Source organism: Vicugna pacos, chromosome 31 (genome assembly GCF_048564905.1).
Source record: "Vicugna pacos chromosome 31, VicPac4, whole genome shotgun sequence".
Classification (NCBI taxonomy): Eukaryota; Metazoa; Chordata; class Mammalia; order Artiodactyla; family Camelidae; genus Vicugna; species Vicugna pacos.
This window is the reverse complement of record NC_133017.1, coordinates 16,872,657-16,892,828: the sequence shown is the minus strand read 5'-3', so window position 1 is coordinate 16,892,828 and position 20,172 is coordinate 16,872,657. Positions and strand designations below refer to the sequence as shown.

The 20,172-nt window shown below is 42.0% G+C and overlaps 1 long non-coding RNA gene across 1 annotated transcript; it reads right to left on the bottom strand.

The window, feature by feature from the left end:
- Nucleotides 1–14,918: 14,918 nt before the first annotated feature.
- On the bottom strand, nt 14,919–16,195 carry LOC140690558 (uncharacterized). The gene is made up of 2 exons (XR_012065858.1): nt 15,904–16,195; nt 14,919–15,336 (listed from the first exon to the last, which is right to left on the bottom strand). It is a non-coding gene; the product is annotated as an uncharacterized lncRNA (long non-coding RNA).
- Nucleotides 16,196–20,172: the final 3,977 nt, after the last annotated feature.

The window sequence follows — 20,172 nt, the reverse complement described above, 5'->3', positions numbered from 1 at the left end:
AATCGTGTACGTACCGGAGCACCAGCATACAATTTCTTCCTCTGTAAACTAAAAGCTTCTAGCTAAGGGATCCTTTCGCCAAATAAAATGTGTATGTAGTCTGAGTACGTAAAACAGATCAAAGCAGACTGTTTTGTTTAAAGAGAAAGTATCTGAAATCCCATTTAACTTGGCCTAGACCTTCTGTCTCTCCAGCATCCCTGGAGGCACCTAGATGGAACTCCGAGAGCTCAAAGAACCTACTTTAAAAATTGCTAAAACCATTCTTTAACTTGACTGGTGGTGATCACACAAATCTACACATGTGATAAAAGTGCATAGAACTGTACATAACACACAAAAAAGTGAGTGCGTGTAAAACTGGTGAAATCTGAATAGAATAGATGGATCGTATCTATGCCAATTTCTTGGTTTTGATATCGTACTATAGTTACAAAAAATGTTATCATTGGAGGAAACTGGGTATGGGATTAATTATAAAAACTGTGCTTTAATTGAAACAAGAAGTCTGCACAGGCAACTATATTCAACATCTAGTAGTAACTTATATGAAAAAGAATATGAAAGGAATATATATATGTATATATGTGACTGAAACATGCTGTCCACCAGAAATTGACACAACATTGTAAACTGACTGTACTTCAACTGAAAGTAAATAACTCTGAAATTTAAAAAGAGTTCTAAGAAAAAAACCACATTGAGAATTCTGCTTTCATCTGTTTTATGTACTCAAGAATACATACGCATTTTTAAATTTTATTTACTTTTTATTTATTTATTTAGGGAGGGGAGGTAATGAGGTTTACTTACTTATTTACTTGTTTTTTAGAGGAAGAACTGGGAATTGAACCCAGGACCTCGTGCATGCTAAGCATACACTCTGCCACTTGAGCTACACCCTTCCTCACATGTACATTTTATTTGATGAAAGGATCCCATAGCAAAAAACTTACTTTATAGATGAAGAAACTGCTCATGCTCCAGCATATACAAAACGATTAGTACTCAATCTGAGAATGACCAATATTCAATCTCAAGGTTAGCTAATGAGCAACATGAAACACTCAAAAAATACAATTATCTCAAAAAGTTTAATGAAATTTTAAAAATTGTGAATTAAGATAATCTCTAGATTCCTTCTATAATTCTATATTAATGCCCCATTTGTTTTCTAGCTGTCTTTCTCCTTCTGCTAATTTTAAAGGACCTATTAGAATTTTTCCCAGCTGAGGTCAGAGAGAGGCTGTGACAATGGATGGAGTGTGAGAGATGCAACATGTGAAGGACCTAACCTGCTGCTGAGGGCTTTAAAGATGGAGGAAGGAGGCTGTAAACTAAGGGGTGGCTCAGAACGGGGAATGGCTTTCAGCTGACAGTGATCAAGAAAACACGGATCTCCATCCTACAACTGCAGGGAACTGAAGTCGGCCAACAACCAGAATGAGCAAGGAGATAACACGACCCTGAAGTGCGCAGAAGGGAACTGCTGAATGATATCTTCATTTCAGCCCCATGAGACCCATGTCAGACTTCTGACCCACAGAAGGTAGTAAATTTGTGTTGCTTTAGCCCCTAAATTTAGGGTACTTTGTTGGAGCAGCAACAGAAAACTAATATACTTGGCCTCACACACATCTGCAAAGTGTAGGCGATGAACAAATGAGTAATGGAAAATGGTCCAAGGAGTCCATTATCAACCAGAAACATTTCAGAGAGCTGGCCAGTTGCCATGAAAGAGACTGTTGTGGTGGGTGGAACAGGTTGGAGGTACTGAGATTAATAAGAGCAATCAGTCCCTGGTGCCCTTCTTCCAAGTTTATTCTTTGTTTTTTCACCGTTATGTTTCAGTTTTCTTTATATTTCCATCTCCCCTTTTATCCTCTCTTCCATCCTACTTTGCTCCTCTTTTAAACACCGCTCTTCATTTCTCTCCGCTAATCAAGTGTGTGTTTTTATCAAGCCCACACTCCCACCAGCATACCCACCCACTTGCCAGAAGGAGATAAGGAGCAGAACATGACATAAGGAGCCTTGGGGAAAATGTCGAGATTTTCCAGTGTGTGAAGAATTAAAAAGGTAAGGAACAAAGCTTTACCACCTGGTCTCTGGGTACTCCAGAGCAACACACACATTCACAAAAGAGGGTTATATACAAATCCATTTATTTAAAAAACAAAAACAAAAAACAAAGCAGAACTCAAAAGTATTCTGAAAATAACAATAACAAAAAGTTTTTGCTAACGAGTCATTCTATTCTGCTTCGGAAGAATTATCTCTGTAGACAGCTCAAAACTAAAGGCCCTAAGGGGCTAGTGGAAAGTCTCCGTCAACTTCAAATAATATTAGATGAGCTACTGTACAGTCATAAGTGCAACAGAAGCATTGAAACACTTCACATGGAGTGAATCAGCGAAACGTGCGTTTTTAATTTAAGAGTTTTTTGGCATCAGATTTGCTAGAAAATTGTTTGCTGATTATGGGGAATTAATCCATGCCCTAAGATCTGTATGCAGGCGTCTGATTTCCCACACGTCCTAGCGGCTGCAGAGGCAGCAGAAGGGACATTGTTCTCTGGCAATAGATTGAGCTTGGGCTGAGCCAGTCTAAAGGAGCTGTTGGTAATAATCTCGAGGGCAGAGGTGACACCTCTGTCCTCAGCCATCGATTTAGTAGATTCCAAATGAACCTTCACCGTAAAGACAAGGAGAGAAGCCCCTTGCCTTCCCAGTGCAATGATAAGCATTTCTGAGAATTCCAAGGATTGAAGTGGGCCCTGTGGCTGCCAGAAATTGGCTTGTTTCTGGAGCCGTTGCTACAGAGCTGCAATTGGTTGGCAAATCCAGAGAACAAATGAAATCTTCATCTAAAAATCCGTTTTTCCTCTCTTTTTGTCCTATCCATTGTTAGGAGTTTTTTTGTAGGAATATGGCATACTTAGTTCACTGTAAGCTTGTTTTAGCTGTTAGTTTTAGTTGTTTTTCCAGAGCCAAAGTTGTATTTAGATTGTTTTTCTTGTCTGTTGATGAAAGTAATTTTAGAAGATGATTTTTCAACTCTCTGGTACCATTCATTAGCGTGAATTAATTCAGTAAACACCCATCTGTTTACCTACTCCTCACAAGGTAGTGAGGAAGACCCTAGGAATTCAAAGAGGAAAATGTTGTGATTCATACTCTTGCAAAATTCACACTAGTGAGGAGACAAGCTTTTAAACACCTGAGTACCATAATCCTGCTGTGTTCAAAGTGTTATTCGAGCACAAATGTGGAAAAGTTATTTCTGCCATGAAGACTGAGCATTCAGAGAACTTTATAGAATATGAAAGATTAGATCGATAGGTTTTTATTAATCCCTACCTAAGGTTATGGTAGGGAACAAAACAGGCAGCTGTTCTGTAGTCAGAATTTTGAGTCTAGAGGGAAAAAGCAGACAATAAATAAGTGAAGACATTAACAGGTTAATTTCAGATAGAAGTAAATGTGATAAGACTATCCTGTACGGAAAGGCTTAAAGGTCTTGGTAAAGCATATGGAGTTTGTGCAAAGTGCAAAAGGGTGCCATTGAAGCATTTTAATTAAGAGATTGACATGACCTAATTTTGCTTTTTAAAAAAAATTATTCTGGTAGCTCTATGAAAATGGATTATGAGGACCGAGAACACACACAGGGAAACCAATAAAAAAGCAACTTCACTAGTACAGGTTAGAGATAATAATGGCTCGGATTCAGATGGTAGTTATAGAGATGGACAAAAAAGGGAAGATTCAGGATGTCTTTTGAGGGTAGAGTCAATAAGACTGATATACTGGATGTGATAGATGAGGGAAAGGGATGAATAAAAGATGACTCTTACTCAAAAGACACAAACTTTTGGTTATAAAACAAGCCATGGGGGTGTAATGTACAGAATGGTGGCTATAGTTAATACTGTATTGTACATTCAAAAGTTGTTAAGAGTAGATCTTAAAAGTTCTCATCACAAGAAAAGAATTCTGTGGTTGCATATGGTGATGGATGTAGGCTAGATGTGTTGTGATGATCATCTTGCAACATGTACAAATCATTATGTTGTACACCTGAAACTAACAATGTTGTATGTCAGTTATACCTCAATTAAACCCCCCTGCCCAAAAAAAAAGATGACTCTTACTTCCTTGGCTAGGGCAGCAAGGTGAATTAGGGTGCCACTTACTGAAGTGGGGACTGGAGGAAGTACCTGATGTTACAGGGGAAAATCAAGTGTTACGTTTGGACAGGTTAGGTTTAAAGGAATGATTAGTTATCAGAGAAGATGCTAAGTAAGCAGTTGGATATGAATCTAGAACTCAGGCTGAGAGTTTGGCCTGAGATAGAAATGGGAGAATCATCAAGATGTAGATAGGATTTAAAGCCATCAGGTTATGTGACACCACCTTGGAGAAGACTGGATGGAGAGGAGAAGTTGTGTAGAAGACAGATGGTCAAGAAGGAGAGGCCAGTGAGATAAGAATACCCAGGGAACGTGTCAGAGAAGCCAGGAGAGAAAAGTGTCTTATAAAGGAGGGAATGGTCAATCCAGTCAAATGGTGCCTAACAATCAACGTCAAACAAGATGACTGAGGAAGACCGCTGGACTTGGCAACGTGGAGGTTACAGAAAAGAACAACTTCAGTGGAGTGGGAGGGGAGCCAGCCTGGAGTGGATTGGAGAGTGACTGGGGAACTTGCATTTCCAGCAGCTGGAAAATTAGATACTTTCAATGACCCTCCCAACATAAGCAGTCAAAATACTGGATTATAAAAATCATCTTTGTAATTGTATTGCTGAACTGGCGTGATTTTACCAACAAAGATCAAAAACAAAGAGAAAGTAAGAAGCACTGGCGATAAAGAAGCATCAACACCAGCTTCTGCTCTTAGAGTTTTTGCTGAAACCTGAAGACAGCACAGTATTTGGGGCACAAGAGATTAAGCTAAGGTCAACATCAATTGGAGAATGTATTAGATCTCTACATAAAGCTGGGACTTCAATGTAAAGGAGAAGGAAGAAAAAGTCACACAGAACAGAACATCAAAGAAACTTGAATCTAAGTTTAGCCTTAGTTGGCAGGAGTATGGTGGGATTTCCCATGAGAATGTGTAATGGCCCTCATGCACATTTTTGGTCTAAATATACACCATCTATGTGTGATCTGACCTTAAGCGAAGAATATTAACTCAAAGGGTCCTGGATTGCTCATTACTTCAGGCAGTTGTCAGAAGCAAATGCACATCTTCTTTGTAAGGAAGTAATTTTATTTAATTCAGGTGCCAAGGAATTTCCACAGAGAAATTTCCAGTCAAAAGGATCCAATCATAGTCAAAACTAGCAAAACACACAACAAAAGAACAAGCTATCACGAGTGAGAGCCTACTCTCTACGGATTTAAGATTATAGAGTCAACACACAGCATAAAATAACTGACATCTTTAAAGAAGTTAAGGTGTTAGATGTATAACTAAGGAACACGATACTTTGAAAAATGAGTAGGCAGGTTTTGAAGAAAAAAGATCCAATTGAATTTCCAGGTATGAACAATTTAAGAACTGAAATTGAAAACAACAGTTTGAACACAGCTGTGAGAGACTACTGACCTGAAACATATGTGGTGATTTTTAAATCTCCAGAATTCTTTGATGTTCTTCCCCTTCAGAGGTGGAGCTTAATTCTCCTTTCCTTAAGTATAGACCCAACTTAGTGATTTGTTTCTATCAAATAGAATAAAGCAGAAGTGAAGATGTGTGATTTGGGGGATTGGCTCATAAAAGACACTGTGCCTTCATGTTGCTACTTTCGCTCTCTCCGACCCCTGGCTTGGGGAAGCCAGCTGCTCCGTCGTGAGGACACTCCGACAGCTCTGTGCAGAGGTCCCTGTGGGGAGGAACTGAGCCCTCCTGACTGAGCTGCCCTGGAAGCAGCTCTGCAGCCCTGGTCGTGCCCTCATCTGACTACAGCCCCGGGGGCAGCCTGACTGCCACCTTGTGAAGGACACTGAGCCAAAACCACTCAGCTAAGTCACTCCTGGATTCCTGACCCTCAGAAACTGTGAAGTAATAAATGTTTCTTGCTTTACGCTGCTAAGTTTTGGGGGGGGTAATTTGTTATGCAGTAAATGACTAATACAAGATTAATTTAAAGAAATTACCCTAAATGCAGCACAGAGAGAAAAAGAGATAGAAAACAAGAAATGAGATTAAATCAGCATTCCAGAAGGAATAATGGGAACAGAAATATTTGAAATGTTAATTAGTAGGAAATTTCCAGAACTGTTGAAAGACAATAGTCATTAGGTCTTTGGAGCCCAGTGAATCCTAAGGTGAATAATTTATTTTTACAGCACTTAGACATCTTATAGGAAAACTGATGAATACTAGTGGGGAGAAAAATCTTAAAGCAGCCAGAGAGGAGACAGATCAATCTCAAAGGAATGGCAATTACACTGAAAGCTGAATTCTCCATAGCAATAATGGAAGTCAGAAGACAGGGATAGATCTTAATTTACTGAGAGGCAAATAACTATAAATCAAGAATTATAAACCAAAAAAAAATCCCAACTATCTCCTGGGTTGGTGAACAGTGAACACATGGAGATCTGGGAAGAGTGATGTTTTGGAGGGCCATGGAAGCTCCGTGCTGTCTCCTCATGCTTTGCACCATGCGTCTCTTCCATCTGGCTGCTCCTGAGTTATATCCTTTTGTAATAAACCAGTAATCTAGAAGCCACATATAAAGATGGTGGCATCAAATAATGCTTGGAGGAGAGCTGCAGAGAGAGTCATCCAACCTGCATCAGACTATAGCATGAACAATAAATAAGCCTTTATTGTTTTAAGCTTCTAGGGGTCAGGGGGAAGAAACAGGTTAAAATAAACATCTGGGTAACTAAGGTGACTGTGGCCACCCACCCCAAATCTTTCCACATGTACCTCTTCTTACTATTCAAGAGGAGGAATTAAATGATACAAATCACACACCTTCAACATAACAAGGAGAGAGAAATATTACAAACTTCCAAATGCCTAAAGCAGAAAAATACATGCTATAATACAGCAGTGATTTCTTTGTGCTCCCAAAGCAAAACTTGGCAGAGAGCCAGAGGGTCCAGAAAAACTGCAGAAGAGAGAAAAGGAGATTGAGTGAAAATCAAAGTCCACTCCTAAGTGAAAAATACTGGAAAAGGATCCTGTTGAGATTAGAGGTTAAAGGGGCTTAAAATGCGTGCAAGATTTAAGGAGGCAGTTTTCTTCTGGGACTGAAGAGAATAAAAAACATGAGGAAGGAGAGACAAGGGCCTTTGGAAATTGAGTAGCAGAGGAGAAAAAAAAAATCAAGAAGGGGATTTTGGCAGTCTGCAAGATGAAAGAAAACCAAAAAGTCAAAGGACACACGACCCTTCCTCTTACTCCTTCCCAAAAGCACCCAAAGAAGAAATGCAGTTCACTACAGAATCAGAAGAGGGTCCTCCTGAAGTAATTCCCTACGACTACGGAAAGCATAGACGTAGGTCATCTTCATTTATATAAACCTGCTGCAAGAAGAAAACAGGAAATGAGAATCAAAACATTTTAGCTGGTAACACTTCCACCCCCTCTCCCCCAAAATAACCACAAAACTGAGACAAGCTGCAACAGAACACTATCCGGAAACAAGAGAAGATTGAGCCTACAGACTGAAACACATTAAGAAAACTGATCAGGAGTGACCAACTGAGACCTGTCCTAGGAGGAAAACTGACGGTGGCTGCAACCTTGGTGAGCCACACCTCCTGGTGCTCACACCCCATGTAACACCCTCCCAGAGTGGCTCTGGGTTCGGCCATGTGCGTTGCTTTGGCCAAAAGGACATTAGTAAGCATGATGCGAGCAGATGCTTGATAACTGTGTGTTAGGGGTTGTCCTCTTGGAATACTCCTACTTGGAGCCGTAGCCCTTATGTAAGGAGGTCAGGCTGTCCTGTGGAGAGAGAGCTAGCCACCCCCACCCACCTCCGCCTCCGCTGTCTTAGCCCCCCTAGCTAAGGTGATAAACATCTAAGTGTCCCCACAGAGACTGTGTGTAGCAGAAGAACTGCTACCGAATCCAAACTCATTCTGCTTGCTGGCAGGACAGGCCGATAAATAGGGAGACGAGGTGTTGGGGCAAGGGGTAACAACTTTATTCAGAAAGTCAGTAGACCGAGAAGATGGCAGACTAATGTCCTGGAGAACTGTCTTACCCAAGTCAGAGTTCAGGCTCCCTTTATACTGAAAAGGGGGAGGGGGTGTGGTTAGTTTTCTCAGATTTCCTGGTATTGGAATCCTGTTCTTTCAGTTGTCCACACACAGGTCATATCATGATGTTCCTGTAAACCTCAATAAGACAAATGTTATTCTCTGTTCTGCAACTTTTTATCTCTATATGAATGGAAAAGTGTTATACCCTTAAAGGTCAGAGCCTTGACAATGGGCTGTCCTATATATGTCACACTATAGGCAACATTCTTTCCACAGAAGGTGCAGAACCAACATGACTAAGCAGAGGAAACAGAGCACAGGGTTAGAACTAAAGGAACAGATCTAATATGGAGTCAGATTTGTTCTTCCCTGTTACAGAACTGCCCTGGTAAGCCCTTCTCAAATTGCAGAATCATAAGAAATAAGTTGTTGTTTTAAGCCACTAAGTTTTGGGGTGGTTGGTTAAATGAAGGACCTGGTAAAACTATTAACTTTTTTTTCAACTATATAGAGGTGTAATTGACAATTCAAATTGTAAGATGTTTAAAGTGCAACATGATGATTCGATATACATATATATTGTGAAAGGATTCCCCTTGTCAAGTTAATGGACACATTCATTACTTCACTTATGTACCTTTTTATTTTTCAGTGAGAACATTTGTGCCCTGCTCTCAGCAAATTTCAGTTATCCAACATTGTTATCAACTACAGTCATCATGCTATACATTAGATCCTCAGACCTTATTCATCTTATAACTGAAACTGTGTACCTTTTTACCAACCTTTCCCTATTATAGACTTTAAAGATACAGAAAAAATCCCCAAAGACTTGAGAATAAGAAAAAAGTTCAAATAACTTAAAAAGGCAAGGAAATCAGCCTAGCATTAAACTTTCAAAAGCAACATACAAAGCAAGGCAAACATAGAGCATCATTTTTAAGAAACTCAAGAAGAGAAAGGATTTTATATCCAGCCAAGATGGTCTTCAAGTATCAAGACTATTTAAAAAACAAAAAAAAAAAGCTTTAAACATGCAAGAACTAAAGGAATACTGTCCTCAAGAGACCTTATTGATATGTCTAAGGAGTTAAGCTTTATTCAGCCAAGAAATGACCAAGGAAACTTTGGCAAAAAGGCTGTTGGTAAACATTTAATGTATTTAATTTAGGTCTAGGATTAAAACAAAAATGGGTATCAAGAATAATCTATAAATGTTATATGTCCTCATGGATTAGAAATAATGCAGTTCTAAAATAGGAAGGGATTACTGATCACTACGAAAGTGTAATTCAAAGCCACAATGAGATACCACCTCATACCCATTAGGATGGCTACTATGAAGGAAATAGAAAGTAATGTAACTGAAGAGAACAAATCTCCCCGATTACAGTTCCCTGTGATGATCATGGTGCACTGGCTACGTTTCTTAGGGAAGACAAACAGGAAGCCTAAAGCGAAGACTTGAGTTTGCAGGAACAAAGCCAGAGATTTTTGTTCTTGTCACCAAGATGACCTTTTATCATGGACGGTGACAGGGGAGATACTGAATGGTGGGCTTTGCATGGGGCTTCTCAGTCTAAGGCTTTGCACCCTGGCTCATGAGCCAGGGGACTGGCAGCTTCACTCAGGGACCAGATGCTACCAGGACCTTCCCAGTGGCCTCAAGAACCGCATGTGAGCCATTGTGACCAGAGTTACTCAACAGCTGCCCAGCCTCCGCTCAGGCCCCAAGCTTCCTGCAGTCTCCCTGCAATATTACCATCGCTGCCCAGGACCCCCAGGCTGAGAGAAGAAACTCTGATAAACTCACCTGCACTGAGAGGGAGACGTTAGCCCCAAACGCCTCAGGGCTCGTAGGGTTGTTACGAATTTTGTTTATTTTTTAAACAAATAGGTTTTATAGTTATTTTTCATAGCATTCAACTCCCACTTCTCTTGTTTAATACAAATATATAATTATATAATAGAGGGGTTTTTTGAAACCAAGAGTCTACTAGCTAATTCATTCAGCAAATATTGTTTGCTTACCTACTATGAAAAGCACACTGATAATACAGTGATAAGTCAGTGAAATTATGTGTGGCGTTCTTTTTTTCCCCCTTTTAATATTTTGATATTTTGACCCCCTTCATTCCTTTGGCCCACACCAATCCCCACCCCTGCAACCACCAATCTCTTCTCTAACTATGAACTTGGGTATACATATACATATATGTACACACATCATTTCAGATTCCACTTACTACGTATTAAAAATAAATAGATGGAAATTCTGGGGACATAATGTACAGCATGGTGACTATAGTTAATAATACTGTGTTGTAGAGGGGGACGGTAAAGCTCAGTGGTAGAGCATGTGCTTAGCATGCATGAGGTCCTATGTTCAACCCCCAGTAACTCCATTAAAAAACTAAATAAACCTAATTACCTCCCCCCTCCAAAAACCAAAAAATAATAATACTGTATTGCATATTTAAAAGTTACTAAGAGAGTGTATCTATGTATCTATCTAAAACATCACCTTCAATTCTAATCCAACACCATACAGTTCATTCTAGACCCTACCCTCCCAATTGTTATCATTCCTTTTTTCTGACAGAGACTGGCTCCTCTTAGCCTCAATCTGTTGATTCACCTACTCATTCCTCTGTATGTAATTGATCTCCCAAACTGTTGGTCACCTCCTTGCTTCTGACTGTTCCCTCAGCCACAGCACTGGAGGCCCTGCCAACTTCACCTGCTTCTTTAGCTCCAGCTGACTTACCTTTTCACTGGCCCACTCTGGATGCTGTTATTAGAACAGACCACAGCAGAGACAAGGCAAAAGCAAGGAGACCAATTAGAACTGCACCGTCATCATCCAGGCAGGAGGTGGTGGTACTGGGATGGTGAGAAGTGATCTAATTTCAGATACATTTTGAAGGTAGCAACTGAAAGAATTTGCTGACAGATCGGATGTGGAGTGTGAAGAATAAGGATTCTAGGATGCCCAACGTTTTGGGCCTGGAAAACTGGAAGAGTGGAATTGCGCTTAACTGAGATGGAGAAGACTTCAGGGAAAGCTGGTTTTAGGGAGAATATCAGGAGATGAGTTTGGGGATGTGCTGAGGATGAGATGCCTGTCAGATACCTAAGCGGAGATCTTAGGAAGACAGTTGGATGTGGGTCTGAAGTTCAGGGGAGAGGACTGAGCTAGAGATAACCGTTTGGAACACAATTGCATATAGATATTTAAATCCACGAGACTGGATGAGACCACCTGGAGAGTGAGTACAGGTAAAGAAGAGGTCCAGGGACCTGGATACTCCACATTTAGAAGTCAGGAAGATGAGAGGAAACCAGGAAGAAGGATGGAGGAATGGCCGCTGTCCTGGGAGGCACGGGAAGAAAGTTTTCCAAGGGGGGCTATATGGCGAACGAACTTTCCCTGTGGTCAACCGCAGCAAAGCCCAGCAAGAGGAGGACCGAGATATGGCCATTGACTTAGCATCTGGGGTCGATTTCAAACAAACACTTTTGGTGGAGGGGTGAGGCAGAAGGCCTGCCTAGGTGGGACTGAGATAGAGTGGAGATAGGAAGTCCAGGGTATGTGTAGGGGAGTAGAGTATCTGAGTGCCTGAGATGGTTACTGGAGATGAGATAACTGAGCTGTTAATAGGTTAGAGGAACAATTAGATAACCAAGAGATGCAGTTAAAATGTCCTTTTTTCTACCTGAGAGTGGGCTTATTTCCTTAAGTTCCTTAGCTTATCAGAGTGGGTTCCTTTGTAGATTAACATCTTTATCTCTGAGTGAGAGAAAGATAGGAAATGTTGTAAGGCAGAAGGACGTATATCGGTTTAGCCTGGGGAGGTAGGCTCTGAATGAGGGTAGGCACCAAAACCAAGTTCACCTACTTCACAGTTTTAAACCAGAACACCTTCCTCCAGTTTTAAACAAACTCTTAGCAAGGAACGCTGCCTTCTCTGGACCTCCCCTTTTCTTCTTCTGTGATACTAATTGCCTAGTTCTCAGTCTCGAAGGCTATCTTCTACCTCTTCCATCTCTGGCTTCCCTCACTTTCCACAGCAGCATCTAAAATAAAAGAAACTGTTGACACAGAAATGACATACACGTGTCTATGAAGGGGCAACTGATCCTCTTAAAGACTCTCAGGATTGGAAAAGCCCTTAGAAATCATCTAAACCAGGGGCAGGCAAACTTCTTTCTGTAAAGGGCCAGACTACTTTAGGTTCTCTGAATGCAAAGACCTCCATCACAACTACTCAGCTCAACCGTGGTAGCAGCCAGAGACAACACATAAACAAGTGGGTGGGGCGAGAATTTACAAAAAACCAGATTCTTTGGTCCCCTCCTCAGAGACTGAAATTCAGTAGGTCTGAGGTGGGACCAGGAGTCTGAATCTGGAAGCACACAATTCTGATTCTGATGCCTCTTGGGCCGAGGACCGCACTTTGAAAAACACTCCCCCACATCATGGATTCTTAGATCCCTTAGGTGACAATTAAATCCTGTGTATCATAGAAGGACGAATAAGCAGTGGATGATGAGTTGTTCTGAATACTTTGGAGATTTTTTCCCTTCCCCTTTGCCCCAGCTTGCCTGAGCTGTGGGGTGGGTGTGTGGGAAGCACGCGGACACCTGCCAGCCAGCCTAGTGGGCACAGTGCAGCTCCAGGGAGTGACAGGGCAGTTCTGAGTCAGCTTTCCTAATGAGCATCACTTGTTGACTGACTCAGGGGAGGAGCTCATTATTCCCGTCTGGCCCACAGCCTTCTCCCCTAGGACTGCAAATGAATGGAGGCGATACGGCTTCCACCACATTCACCTCTGTGGAAAAAAGTGGAAAGATCATCAAAGCAACAATTTAGTTCACCCTTCTCATTGAAAAGGGTCAGATGAGCCGGCAGGAAGCTTGTGAGGCTGTTTGGCACAGAATTTTCACACTTAATCTATTCTTTTCTTCCTCCATCCATTACTCCTGCCCAGCCCACCTTGATCCCTTGAATAGGGACATTGTCTGCTCCGAGTCACCCAAAACAAAGCCTCTGTTTTTTTTTGAGCAATTCCTGCCCCCGGACCCCAGATGCTTTGGAAACATAACCCCTAAGAAAGCAACATGAGATTAAGAATGTTATATCGGTATCCCTATTCCTGTAAAGGGCCGGCCTAATCCAGAAACTTCATTTCTTACATTACCCCTCCTTCAAACCCCCAAACTAGTTCTTTCTCTTGTAGCCTTTTATGTCTTGGTAAGAACTCGGGAATAAAAACTTTAGAGCCAAGCCTATCTATTTGGAGTTAAAAATTAAGTTGGAAGATAAGGTGAAGTTTGTGGAGCTCAACTCCAAAGAGCTTTCCTGGGCCATCCCCACTGCCACTCCAAGGAAAGCAGAGAAGCCTCGGGCAGAGGTCAGAGGTGGACACTTCAGGTTGGTGGTTTCAATGTAGATAGCCACTTTCCTTAATCTGGAGACAACCCTATGCAGAAGTGCAACAGGGAGGTTCCTCCCTCCCCAGAAGAGAGAGGTTCCCTCCACCCCTGCCCCCACTTCTGTAGCCCAGGTGCTGAGAGGGAGGGATCCTTGGCTGGTCTTCCTGCCGCCTTTGCTCCTTCTGAGCCCTGGACAGCTTCTGAGCTGACATTGTATTGATTCAAGAATGTCTGTGAGTCTTTTCATTGTACAAATGAGACATGGGCCTTGAGAGGTGAGTAGTTTGCTAAGATAACATGGCTCAGGAGGGTGACTCTCCTTTGATGCTACTCTAGAATGGCTCCTGTCAATCATTTCTAAGGTCATGGCACTCCCTTTTAATGTGGGTAAAAGAGAAGATGGGACGGGGAGGGGATGCCCATCTTCCCAGTAGAGCCCAGGGTGAGTCTAGACATGTGAGAGGAGGTAGCCCTTCTCTCTGCTGCTTCCTTTCTTCCCTTGGGGCTCTTTCTATCCATCTCTCCATTTTCTGCCTTTCTGCATCTTTCTCTTTGCTTTTGCTTCTCTGTAGCTGCATTTAAGCCAGGAGTTCTTAACCTGTGGTTCACGGATCCCTTGAATATATGAGAATATATCTATTGTATGGGGAAAGGCCCAGAGTTTTTCATATTCTCAAAGTGGACTGTGATGAGAAAAAAGTTAAGAATGATTATTCTAGCCCTCTCCTTTTTCCTTTTTCTGACCCTCTCCCTACCCTCTTAGGTTTCTGACTATGGTACTGTTAACACCCTTCCTCCCTGCCCGATGTCTCTCCCGTCTCTCCTCTCATGCCTCCTCACTTTCTCCTTCTATCTTTGGTTTATTTCCCTGTGACATCTTTCTGCTTTCATTCTGAAAACTGACTGTAAGACAAAACTGAATGCTAATGTTTGTCATGGGTTTGAACAATGTTCAGTAAATAAAGGTTTCATTTTCCTACTGATGTTCCTAACTGTAAAAGCCACTGGGTTAGATGTTTTATATTTTTTGCTGAAAAAATTCCACGAGGGGTAGTTGTTGTCTACTTTTAAACTTACCTGTGACAATTCATTTTACCCTCATGAGCCCTCAGCGGTGAATGAAAACATAGCTTCCTGACCTTGGTCTAGTCAGACATCAGGAGCACCATGGCTCCCTCTAGTGTCCCGTTTTTAGATTGCATGCTGCGTTAGAGGAGGAAGGTTTTAAGTCAAAAGGCAAGAAACCTACTGGAATTTGCATTTCTTTTCTTTTCTTTTTTAATTGAAGTACCATCAGTTACAATTGTCAACTGGAATTTGAATCGACGAATGGGAGTCGTTTTCAGCAGCTTGCTGGTCTATTTCCAACAGGTGGCTCAGAGAAGAAGAGGCAGAGAAAACAAGGAAGGGACCGACACTTAGTCATCTGAGCAATATGAACTTCCCTTGATTTACCTCCGTCATTAGGTAGAACAGATCTTCGGCCTTCAAGAGTACAGACTGCAATCCCACCTTCTAGTATTTCAGCTTTTTGATATATTAATATTCCAGTATTTTGTTGGCGTAATGCTGCCATCATGGTAATTTAAAAATCTGAAACACTTACATCTTGAGATGTATTTAGACAGTTAGATACTGATTAATTTTCAGATGAGGTTCTTTTATGCCTTTATATAATTCAAGAAGGAAAAAAAAAAGAATCTCCTGTAAGAATGAGTCTTAATTTTCAAAGAATTTAGAAACTTTATTTCTTATATTATCCCTGCTTCAGACCCCCTACAATAGCTGTTTCTCTTAGTGGCCCTTTATCTCTTGGTAAGAACTCTAGAATAAAAACCTTAGAGCCAAGCCTATCTATTTGGAGTTAAAAATTAAGTTGGAAGATAAGGTGGAATTTGTGGAGCTCAACTCCAAACAGCTTTCCTGGGCCATCCCCGCTGCAACTTCATGGAAAGGGGAGAAGACTCAGGCGAAGGTCAGATGTAGACACTTTAGGTTGGTGGTTCCAATACAGCCACCTTCCTTAGTCTGGAGACCACCCTATGCAGAAGTGCAACGGGGAGGTTCCTCCCTCCCCAGAAGAGAGAGGTTCCCTCCACCCCTGCCCCCACTTCTGTAGCCCAGGTGCTGGGAGGGAGGGATCCTTGGCTGATCTTCCAGCCGCCTTTGCTCCCACTGAGCCCTGGACAGCTTCTGAGCTGACATTGTATTGATTCAAGAATGTCCATTTTCACCTGTGTGTCTTTTCATTGTACAAATAAGACACAGGGGCCTTGAGAGGTGAATGGTTTCCTAAGGTAACACGGCTGAGGAGGGTGGCTCCCTTTTAAGATCGGTCTCTTGTAAAGCATTTTCTCTATTTTACCGGTAGCGACTGGCAGCATGCTGCCTTAACATTCAGAGACTGAGCAAGAGCCCAGGTGGGGGCGCCTCTTGTGTGTTTGCCTGAGAACCATCTTTCTGGGTAGATATCTTCCCGGTGTTATCACACGTTTTCTCCTTCAATTCTTTGGCCCAAACAGTCTCCCTTCCAGCCTCCTTAGGTTTCTCTGAACTTTCCCATCGCCCCTACCTTGCTCCAGCTGTTTGACTTAGGTGCTTTGTGACATCATTGTTTCATTCAGCAGTGTACAAAAGTGCAATTATTGTTGGTTGCTTGGCTGTTTGTTGTAAGTAATGTGCAAAATTGATATTCACAGGGGGGTGGGAGATGGAAGCTGTCAATGGGGGGGTTCAGGGATGGGGGGGAGAATGGCTCTTTCTCACATTATTTGGTCATGTTTCTGAAGGTTAAAAACAATGATGGCATTTTAGGCCATATCAAAATGCTTATACGCCAAAGCAGCTGCACCAAACTGTCAGAAACCTAATAAAATTCGCAGTTACTGAGAGACTGGGAGGCTGGAACCAAGTTGGCCCTGCCCACATGGGGGCAGTTTATCTTGACTGCAGGCCAAGTAGTCAGAGGCAATGAACTTACCAGCTCATCTTTTTCATGGGACATGGGGTGGGATGAAGTGGGACCCAACATTTACTGAGCACCTACTGTATGCTGGGCACTGCATCTCATTTAACCCTCAAAACAGGTCTGGCTGGTAGGTATTATCAGCCCTAATTCTTAAGATTTGGGAACTGAGAATCAGGTTAAATGGCATGGTTTTTCCATGTTCCTGCTGTGGATTCTCTTAAGGGTCCGACAATCCCTCCCTGCAGAGCTGACTCAAAGGTGAGGCCAGTTGTAGCTGCCCTGACATCAGTCTCTAAAGAGCGCCCATCCCTTGCTGGAAACGTAGGGAGTTGGAGAATGTTTTATTTCCAGCATTTTTCCTTGGGGAGAGTAGAGTAAAAAGCTGTAAGAATAGAGAGGCTGCTGGAGGTCGGGTAGAGTGATCATGTATGGTTCCTAGCCGACCTTCTGGAGTGCGAGGAAGGGTCTGGTTAATTCAGGGTTCTGGTGGCCGAGTTGGTGCGCAAGGTTGGAGAGCCTAGTGCTGTGGGACAGCAGAGGAAAGGCAGAACGGCTGCCACCAGAGGGCGCCCTTCCCCCTCCCCGCAGCCCTCCACCGTGCAGCTCCAGCCTCCCTTTCCAATACTGAACAGGCAGTTAAAACCCTCCTGCTGGAAGGCGAGTCTAATGGGTCCAGCCCTGGCTCCATCTGTCCCTCGCCTGCATCCCATTCATTTCTCCAGTCTTTTCCTGTCTCCCCGCCCCCGTGTCCCTAAGGGAGCTTCCCGCCTCCCTCTGCTCTCACCCCTCTACTCCTCTCTGTGGGCAATAAAATATCAATGAAACAAATCTCCCAGAACTGCTTTTCCACTGCTAGGCACTTTGTCAGTTATTGTGTCTATAAATGGAGGTCATTTAGAAATTTTACGTGACTTTCACTTTAAGTTTTTTCAGCCCTTAATCACAATATGGCTGGATATTGTTTTCCTGAGGGGAAAACAGCTAAGCCCACCTACTATGATTCCAACAGGCTTTGTTTGTTTAACTTTTAGAGTGACGGCTAGTTCAAAAATCAAATTTCCATGTGATCATGTACACGTGAGTCTAAATTAACCGGGAGGATTTTTCATTAAACAAAATCTAGCCTCCTCCAAATTCCTTTTTTAAATGAAATAATCTGGAATGCTGGAGAAAATAGTTCAGATCTTTCTTCTACGTTGTAGAGAAAAGACGTGAGTGGGAAGATTGGGAAGAGATGGAATCACAGAGGGATGGGGTTAGAAAAAAAGCAGGAAGATAAGGAAGGTATCGCGGGAGGAGGGCGCGGAGAGCGATGTGAGGAAAAGAGGATGGAACAGGTGATGAAGAGGGAAAGGGAGAGCGGAGTGATGGGCCCTGTACCACGTGCCCAGAGTGAATTCAATCGGCGGAAATTAAAGCGTGGCTGGGGGTGGGGGAGGGTATAGCTCAAGTGGTAGAGCGCATGCTTAGCATGCATCTAGGTCCTGGGTTCAGTTCCCAGCATCTCCTCTAAAAATAAATAAATGAATAAACCTAATTACCTCCCCAACTCAAAAAAAAAAAAAAAAAGCGTGGGTATTGGCACCTTCCCTTGACTTTGAGGTAGGGCGTGCGGCGGAAGTCCAGAGAAAAGCAAGAGGGAAACAAGTCTTCGAGAAACGGCGAATTCCACCATCTTTCTCAGGCATACGCTCATCTTCTCCACCCACGGCTGAGGAAACTGCAGACGGAAAGTCCGGATCGGTTCCCCCACAAGGTGAGATGCTTCCATCTGCCAGGCGGTCGGCTTGCTTCGCGTGTCTCCCCCACATCATATGCTGACAGCACCCCTCCTCCGCCGCCCTGGCACAGACGCAAAAGGAGGCAGCTAAATTAGAATGTGGGGGGCAGGGAGTTCTGGAATTTGTAGTAATTCGTGGGTTACTTTATTATTTTTTTAATTTTTAATATATTGTCTTGCTTTTAAATTGAGATATAACTTACGTGGTGTAAATTGCATTCATCAGGACAACTTTTTACATATATATTAGGATCATGAAACCTCAAGCCAGATTAAGATATAGGATGTTTCTAGACTCCAGTAGGATTCCCTGTGCCCCCTCCCAGTTAGTATCCCCTCAAAGGAGAGCAATTATCCAGTCTCTACTACTATGTTAGCTTTGCCTGTTTGATTTGTACGTATGGAGAGAGAGATATTTGTATGTTTGGCATCTTTTTTCACCATTGTCTTTGAGATTTATCCAGGTATGGTATTGCATATAGTGATGATTCATTCTTTTTCTTTGCTGTGTATCATTCCACTGTGTGAATATGTCACAATTTATCCATTTTGTTGTTGATGAGCATTTGGTTATTTCTGGCTTTTGGTAGGTGTGAAGAAAGCTGCTGTGGATATTCTTGTACATGTCTTTGGTGGACATGGACGTCCATTTCTCTACTGTTAAGTACCCAGGGGTGGGGTTACTGAGTCAGAGGGATACCATACCATGCCATTTAGTAAAGCATCTAGTTTTAGTAGGTACCAATCTTGGTTATGTTGGTCAAAGTGCTTGCAGAGAGGAGAATTCTCCATGGAGATTTCTTTCTGTGGTTTTTAGAAGACTCAGTAAATTGCCAGAGGATGGGAAGCAGTGAGGGACGTAAGGAGTAAACTGACAGAAGATTGTAAAAGAAAAGAAACAGAGAAGGGAAGAAAACAGAAGGAGACGGGGCTCCAGCAGGTGAAATGAACTTGGTCATGGGATGCTGAGGTCAAGGCAAGTGAAGGTGGCAGAGAGGACACTAGCTGTTTTTGAATGGCTCTTCAGCATCAAATATTCTCTTGTTGATCACAAAAGAGAAAAGAATGGAGAAGATGAAGTTTTTATAAGAGGTTAAAATTATTTAGAATGATGTCATTTGCCTGTAAAGATGACTGAATGTATCTTCCTGAAGACAAAAACAAGAAAAAATACCCCTAGAATCCCATGGGGTGGTCGTTCCACGGAGGTGGCACAGACCATGAATTGTCCATGTCTTAGTTAACTTTAAAACGTACATTATCCAATCAAAAAGTGGGCAGAAGACCTAAACAAACATTTCTCCAATGAAGACATGTAAATGGCCATATCATAAGGAATCTTAAAAAAAAAAAGACACAAATGAACTTATTTACAAAATAGAAACACACTCACAGACATAGAAAACAGACCTACGGTTACCAAAGAGGGGAAGCAGGGCAGAAGGGATAAACTGGGAGTTTTGGATTTGCAGATACTAACTACTACATAATACAGATAAATAACAAGGTCCTACTGTATAACACAGGGAACTATATTCAATACCTTGTAATAGCCTATAATGAAAAAAAATATGAAGAGGAATATATATACAAATACATCTGTATAACTGAATCACTATGCTGTACACCAGAAATTAACACAACATTGTAAACCAACTATACTTTAATAAAAAAATTAAATTTACATATAGTTCATACAAAAATGTATGTTTGTGGAAACAGTTTTATTTTAGAGATTGCATCCTAGAATAACTT